General features: G+C 47.7%; 1 protein-coding gene across 1 annotated transcript in view; it reads right to left on the bottom strand.

The window, feature by feature from the left end:
- Positions 1–4,240: 4,240 nt before the first annotated feature.
- The window catches only part of PWWP2B (PWWP domain containing 2B), a gene marked incomplete at its 5' end in the record, with an annotated part of 14,768 nt that continues 11,677 nt past the window's right edge, over positions 4,241–7,331 (bottom strand). Inside the window, one exon of the mRNA XM_010293638.1 lies at positions 4,241–4,773. The remainder of the gene's footprint in view (positions 4,774–7,331) is intronic.

Genomic DNA, 7,331 nt, shown 5'->3' with positions numbered 1-7,331 from the left:
ATGAAATAGGCAGTACGCTAACGACAAGCCACAATGAAGCAACCAGTAAAAATCTCATCTATGCCTTAGGATCCCTGACGGAATCAAAACCATGTGGGTTTTTATTCTGCAAGTCACTCGGATGGCTTTATTAGCACAGAACAAAAGGTTATTTCAATAGCGTATCGTTAAGTGCCACAATTCCAACATTAGCTCAGCAAAATATCCTTTCCTTTAGCTAACCCAGCCTGCAAGGGACCTGCCCTTGGGACAGCATGCCGTGCACCGCCGCCGCTCCCGCTCCCGGCCAGGCCACCTCTGTCTAAGTGGTGCTGCTCACAGGGGCACCCACCGCCGGGGCACCCACCGCCGGGGCACCAGCCTGACCGTACAGTCGTACCCGCCATGGGGATTAGCGCAACCCGAGGCAATTCAGCACACCACTGCGGCTCCCTGCTTGCCCTCTCCCCGGTGCCGCCCGGCTCCTGGCCCCGAGGGAAACCTCCGCTTTCTGAACCACGGCTGGACGCAGCACTGCAGGGGGGTCTCCCCCGAGTGGGGCAGAGGGGCAGAACCCCCTCCCTCGCCCTGCTGGCCACGCGGCTTTGGGGCAGCCCGGGACACAGTTGGCTGCCTGGGCCGCGAGCGCACGTTGCCGGCTCCTGTCCGGCTTTTCACCCACCAGGACCCCCAAGTCCTTCTCCACGGGGCTGCTCTTCATCCCTCATCCCCAGCCTGTGCTGATACCGGGGGTTGCCCCAACCCAGGGGCAGGACCCTGCACTTGACCTTGTTGAACCTCATGAAGTTCACACAGGCCCATGCCTCGAGCTTGTCCAGGTCCCTCTGGATGGCATCCTCTCCCTCACGCGTGTCAACTGCACCACTCAGCTTGGTGTCATCTGCAAACTTGCAGAATAATGTCAGAATAAAACACTGAAAAAAACCACTGAAAACCATACTCAGATTCTGCAGGGCTTGCATTTAGGAAATCAGCTGTGGGAGCTGAAGCACAGCTGTAGTGTTTAGAGGAAACCTCCAAAACCACAGTGCGGAGCAGCAGAGGCTATAATAAGCCTTCAGTGTAACAAGAATGGAAAAGGACAGAAAAACGCCCACCATTTCCTAAAGCCATGCACTTTTAAAAGTGTAAGGAGGGAAACCTTGAAAATTGAGCAAAAAGTGAAATTTCACAGCACATGGGAATCCGTCAGCGATGTTCAATGGGTAGCGCAGAACCTATTACAGCGAATACTAAAGACCACTTACTATTCCCGAACACTGCCGTTTACGTTTTAACCCAACGGAGCTTTCCCTCTGACAGAATAAAAGACTAAAGTAAGCCACTCAAACCTCACGGTATTAAAAACGGTATTTAGAAACTTCTACAAGAGCTTTTTAAAATCAGTTAAGAAATGAAGCATCAGTGTGCTCTCCGTTTATGCTTTTGCGTTTGCTGAGGAGTTTTCATTTATCTGCATAACGGCCAAGGCAAAAAAAGCAATTTGCTACACGATTTTTGCTTTAAGCCTTGCCAAAACCAAAGAATCATCTTTTCACTGACGTGAAGCGAGCCAGCTTCTTCAGCTCCCATATACAGAACCAAAATTGGGCTTTTTCTTGGGGTACCGCTTAAGGCTGGTGTTTAAACCCACCTCTGGCACTGAGCCACTGACTCAGAGATGGACCCGTGTCCAATCCGCTCACATGCCTCCTAAGCGCTATTTTCTCTTTTATCAGGTTTTTACTGAAACTTTCTGTAGCAGTTCTTAGTAAAGTGGCAAAAATCCGGTGACTCACCTGCAGCGCTTAAATTCCACTCGCCTGCTTCCTTCTTTAAGCTGGTGTTAGGACAGACACAGGTGTGTCAGGCCACCCGGCACCACAAGGGTAAAAGACAGAAAAAGGAGTCCCAGCAGATGCAGCCTTCCAGTCCTCTTGGGAGGAGGGTCCCTCCCCAGCCCTGCCGGCAGCAAACCAGTCCTAACCTTCCCGCTGCTGACGCAGGACCTGGCGAGGGCCTAACACTGACATTTTCCCCTTCACCTCTGCATTTGCAAGCAGTCTCAGGCAGTAAAAGCTCATTATTTGCTTTCTAAAGGGCCTGGCAATGTCAGGAACGTCACACATCCAGGCATGACCTTGGTGACAAGGGACGAGCGGCACACAGCAGCCTGCCAGGGAAGACTGGGAAGATTTCTCGCAGGCATACCAGGTACTCCTCCATCAGCACTGAGGAGCACAACCGCTGCTCTGAGGCCACGAGACGACAGTGACTACTGAGGCAGAGGGCAGACAGGTTTCCACTGTTACGGTTAAACATCTGTCAAGAGTATGTTTATGTGCACCAGGGGTTTTACTGCAGAGCCAAATTATCATGGGAAACACACTCTTGGACATCCCTCTTAAATAACTCCATCCTGGGGACCACATCCAGCATTACAGGACAGACGCCGGACTCGAGCTTACCTTCTCAATCCGTTTCACGTCCCAAGGCTAGAGAAAATCAGTGGCCCCTAGTGTGAGGTATCATAATTTTCCCTCACACCCAGCAAGAGACTGAATGCCCTGTCTTAAGGATGGTCTTGCCTGTTCATGGGACTTGAGTGACATCTGCTAGCCTCCTCAGGAAAGCAGCCAGGACTCACCTGTTGTTCTTGGCACCTCCTTCAACCACGGAGCAGCCTTTCCAGGCGCAGGCAGAAGCAGCCCTTCACTAGAGATGGGAGTAGACAAGCACTTTTCCTGAGAGCATGGGGGAGTGGGGGCTTGGTTATTTTTGTTTTGCCTTTTTTCAATCTTATTTTTTAAATGAACAGAAGGCTGCTTGTAACTCCCTTCAGCTAACTGCTGCAACGCTACAGCCAGAAAGCTTGGCAACACTTTTTGGCAGGGATTTTGTACAATAAAGAACTGTGTGAGTGGAAAACACAAGAACTACCTCACATAGCCATCAGCTAACCCTAGGCCTAGCTCGAGAAGATGCTAGAAAAAAAAAACCACAAAGAAACTCCTGAAGACAGGCAGACAGAGGCTAAGAAAGGCAGAACTGTTTTCCCCATGAGTGGGAGTACTCACTGCACAAGAGCATCTTTGCCAGCCAAGCAGTCTGCTTTGGAGATGGGCAAAGTGGATGCCCAGGTAAACAACTGCTTCACAAAGGCTTTACACAACGTGCAGGAACACATTCCTTTGCTATATACTGCTGTCCTTTTTACACTTATTTTTGGAAAACAGGAAGCTCATGGATTTGTTTGCAGAGGTGGCCAAAATCGGTCTTGGAAGACAGATGTCCCATTTCAGCATTGCATTTTAGTCTGCATGTTTTATACCACAGTCTTCCAACTGTTTTAAGGGAAACATATTTGACTCGTATGCTCTTACTGAGACCCAGCAGAAAGGTTTTTTTGGTGTTGAGCTCTTCTTGTTAAATTCTGTTGTTGCTAAACAGAAAAGAGAAGCTCTGACCTCTCTTGCTGACATTCAAAAGACCACAGTATGAACCAGCATGAACCAGGAAAATACGACCTTGTATGTTTTCTGATCCACTTGTTCTTCTAATTTGACAATAGTTCATCACAGTGTTTCCTGCAACAAATCACGAACAAACAGGAAGCAGAATCTGTGCAACAATCCTGTAGCTCGAAGGCAATCTTCTACATGCAGACAACATTTTACCTAGCAGGGCCAACTCTGAACTGTTTTCTCCAGCATCAGAAGCAACAGATTGCCGCAATTTAATGTTTCTAGACTGAGGGAATCCAAGGGAAAGCCAGACTAATGCAAAACCCAAAAAATTAACTGATACAGTTTCAAAAGCTTGTCCATAGGTCACTTTAGTTTGTAAAGCATTTGTACTCTAAACTTGGTACAAAAGCTGTAGGCTGTTTTCTGTTTTTTAAAGACTGCTGATCATTTCTGGCCATGTGTACGGACGAAGATCCTTTCTATCCAACAACATGTGTTCAAGGGGCTTTAAATTACACCCGTTGACTAGATGTGAACACAAAAGTAGTTCAAAACATTAATTCACTCTCCACTGGAGCCATTAGGCTAACTACCTCTACGCATGCAGCATGAGCAAGCCAAGGCTGTGCTGCCTGCTGCTTCAGGTGACTTAAGAAAGCATACGTTTAGGACACAATCCAATCCAAGTTACCAGGTGACTGCTTGTTCACATACCTGAAAACATTGAATCTCTCAGCTCTGCAGTAAATGACATAAAAAAGCTTTAACATATGCAATGACAGCCACATAGTTATGTGTTGCACATTTTTGAAGTTTTAATAGACACAAAAGTGAGTCCATTGTACTTAAGACACTACAATGATTTCATTCTATTGCATGTCCTGCTCCAATTACATTTCTCAGAGTACAGTATTGAGTAAAAGTTTGGTAGCTTTAAAATTAACAAGTGTGAAATCTGTAAGTAAAATAAGCAGCAGCAATAATTTTTGGGATTTTATCAAGAATAGCTAACTTTTAGAGTAATAAATACATTCCAAGTTGTGGTTTTTGCTGTTCTCCTAGTTCATTGTCGTATGACTTGTCAAATTCTCATTCTAGGGTAAGATATCCTTAAGACTTTCCTGCCAGCCTCGCACCAGAAGAGCCACCTAACTCCAAGTCCCGGTGCCTGTCACCTGTCCCAGACGAAAAGCAGTGCAATCTGACAAGGAAACTCGTCCTCCTGCCACGTGCGTGGCAACCTCCAGATTCTCCTGGGGAGCATGTCAGGATGTTTACAGACTTCGTGACCCTCTAGGAGAACAGCTGTGCTCTTATCTTCTGTTACCTTGAAGAAAGTGAAAGAGGGAGAGGTTACTGCAGGCGGCACGGAACGGATCGGCATTAGCGGTGAGGCGCACGCTCCGGGTTTCCTCTAAATATAGCCAGGAATTCTCCTGCTCCCAGCTGACCTGGCAGGCAAAACCAGCAGCAGCTACAGCTTTGGAAGAAACTTGTCAAGTTAACAAACCCAAAGTAAGAGCAGGAATTTTCTCCAAGACAGACATGATATGAATTTCAGTGACAATAATAAATCTTCAGTCTCTGGCTTAAAGACTTTTAAGTCCCCATCCAGGGGGGGTTACTGTAGGTTAATCTGCCATGGGTCCCTACAGAGCACGCCACGTGAAGAACATCTGCCTCCACTTTTCAAACACAATCTATAAAATAGGATTATTTTCCCCTTGAGAGCAAGCCGTACAGAAGCTTTTCTAAGTACCTGCAACCGCTCAAGACATCGACCGCTGCCGCAGTGCCCCAATCGCATGTTAATGAGGCAGAGCAGCCACGCCATCTTCTCGTTCTACCTCCAGAGGTAAAGGACACTCCGCTTCCCCTTGGACTCCCCACCTATTGCAAGCTCCCCTTCCCACCCCAGACCGCGGCTCGTTTCAGGCTGCAGAAGCAAGTGCATGCCATGGCAGCACTGCAGAGCCCTTGGGATGGCCAGTCCCTCTTGAAGGACCACGCGCTGCTCCCCTCCCACGCAGCCCTCCGAAGGTGGCTGTATCTGAGCACACCAGAGCACGACTGACCAGCCTTCAGGTAAAAGAGCACGCAAGGTGCTCGTTTGGAATTCAGAAGTGCAACACCACACGCTCCAAACCACAACTACCGAAAAGTGATGAAGCTACCCACGGCTGAGGTGTTACACTGCTGTCATCTGGCCTTCTCATCAGATACCAGCCACTACAACTAAGGGCAGATGACAGGCTTGAAAAGATACATCTACTGGAGAGGGATATGCCTGTCAAAACAAAAAAACTATGAAAGAGAGAAGTCCTCATCTGTACCCCTGCATGCAAGAGGTACTTGCACTGGCCCTGTAAGTCAGGTTACGGAGTGGAAGCCTTGGAAGAGTTCAAAGGGAGGATCCATTTGTCTTCAAGATCAAGTGAAGAAACCAGAAGACACGTGAAACAACTCAGTGATACAGAAATGATGAAAAAATGGCATGGAGATCTACGCTTACACTTTTCAGCTGCAAAAGCATCACTGCACCACACTTCAAACACAATTCAGTTTGAGCGAGTTCAAAAGTCTGACCAGCCCTAACACACGTTTGTGCCAAATCAACTAACGTGGCCGAGTCAGAACCACAGGACGCACAGGCTCAAATCCGTGTTCCTGACAAACAGGATTAATGCTATGAAGCAAAAGATCAAAGACCTTTAAAACCCCCTCACAGTTCAGGTTTGTGACTTATGAACACAGAGCACAATAAACCAACACCAAACACAGGAAGATGATCACATTTCCAGTGCTGCTCAAAATGCAGCAGCACCTCTTCTGCGGGCATGGAACCAAAAGCAACACTGATTTCCTCAGACTCAGCATCCAGAATGATCTTCAGTATTGCCCATACAATTGAGACTTCAAAGAGATGATTCAATACACCATGAACATCTGCCCTAAAACCTATGCTCCAGAGAAGGACTGTAATCAGGTTTCATAAACTCCTTCAGTACTTAGGAGAAACATCTTGCTCCTGAGAGACTGGGACGTCTCACAACAAGGCTCTATTACCTGTAGTTGACAGAGTATAAATTTATACTTAATCTTGCAGCAGAATCTATTCATTTGCCTTCTGATGAATGGCGAGATTTTCAAGAGCACACAACAAACTCACTTGCAGGCTTATTATCTTACACCTACCAAAGCCTCAGCGAGGTCCATGGACTTGGCAGAACATCCCTCAAATGTTTTTGCAAAAAACTGACCCTTCAGAGACAGATTACAGGTTGAAAATATTTGGTCTAAACAGGAAAAAATGCATTTCCTTGTTGAGGAGGTAACAGCAAGCCCTCAGGCCGCTTTTATTCTTCGCGATTTTCACACTTGGAGGAAGGAAGCATCGCAACAGAAGCACGGTGCCAAACAGCCTCCCAGGGAAGGCTTCTGCCTGTGCGAGGGCAGACGCTGCCCCTTCACGGGGACAGGGATGAGGCCAAACTGCAGCTGCTCGCTGAGATTACCTGGAGGCAAAGATCGGGGATTCCCTCCTCTGGGAGCAGAAAGTTGGTGCACGGCAAACTGCTTTAAAACAGCTGATGCTCCACATCTTGAAATGTCGAAACCTCACCACCCCGCCCAGCTCCGTGTGCCTGCGGACGGACTGGCACTCATCCCTGGGAACACGGAGCTCCGCAGCCCAAGCTCGGCAAGGGGGCAGAGGCCACCCACTATGAGAGACCGGGTGCCTGTTTTAAGCAACCTCCTGAGTAGACCCAAGAGTTCTCAACATGTGTTCAAGACAAGCAACACAGCAACAGTCACTCATATGCTCTCACTTTGTTGCTGTAAAACTTCAAAGATTTCTGTTAAAAAACTTAAAGATTGAGTAGC

This window comes from Phaethon lepturus, unplaced genomic scaffold, assembly GCF_000687285.1.
Source record: "Phaethon lepturus isolate BGI_N335 unplaced genomic scaffold, ASM68728v1 scaffold35950, whole genome shotgun sequence".
In the NCBI taxonomy this organism is placed as follows: Eukaryota; Metazoa; Chordata; class Aves; order Phaethontiformes; family Phaethontidae; genus Phaethon; species Phaethon lepturus.
The sequence above is the reverse complement of the archived record's forward strand: the minus strand, read 5'-3'. Positions and strand labels throughout refer to the sequence as shown.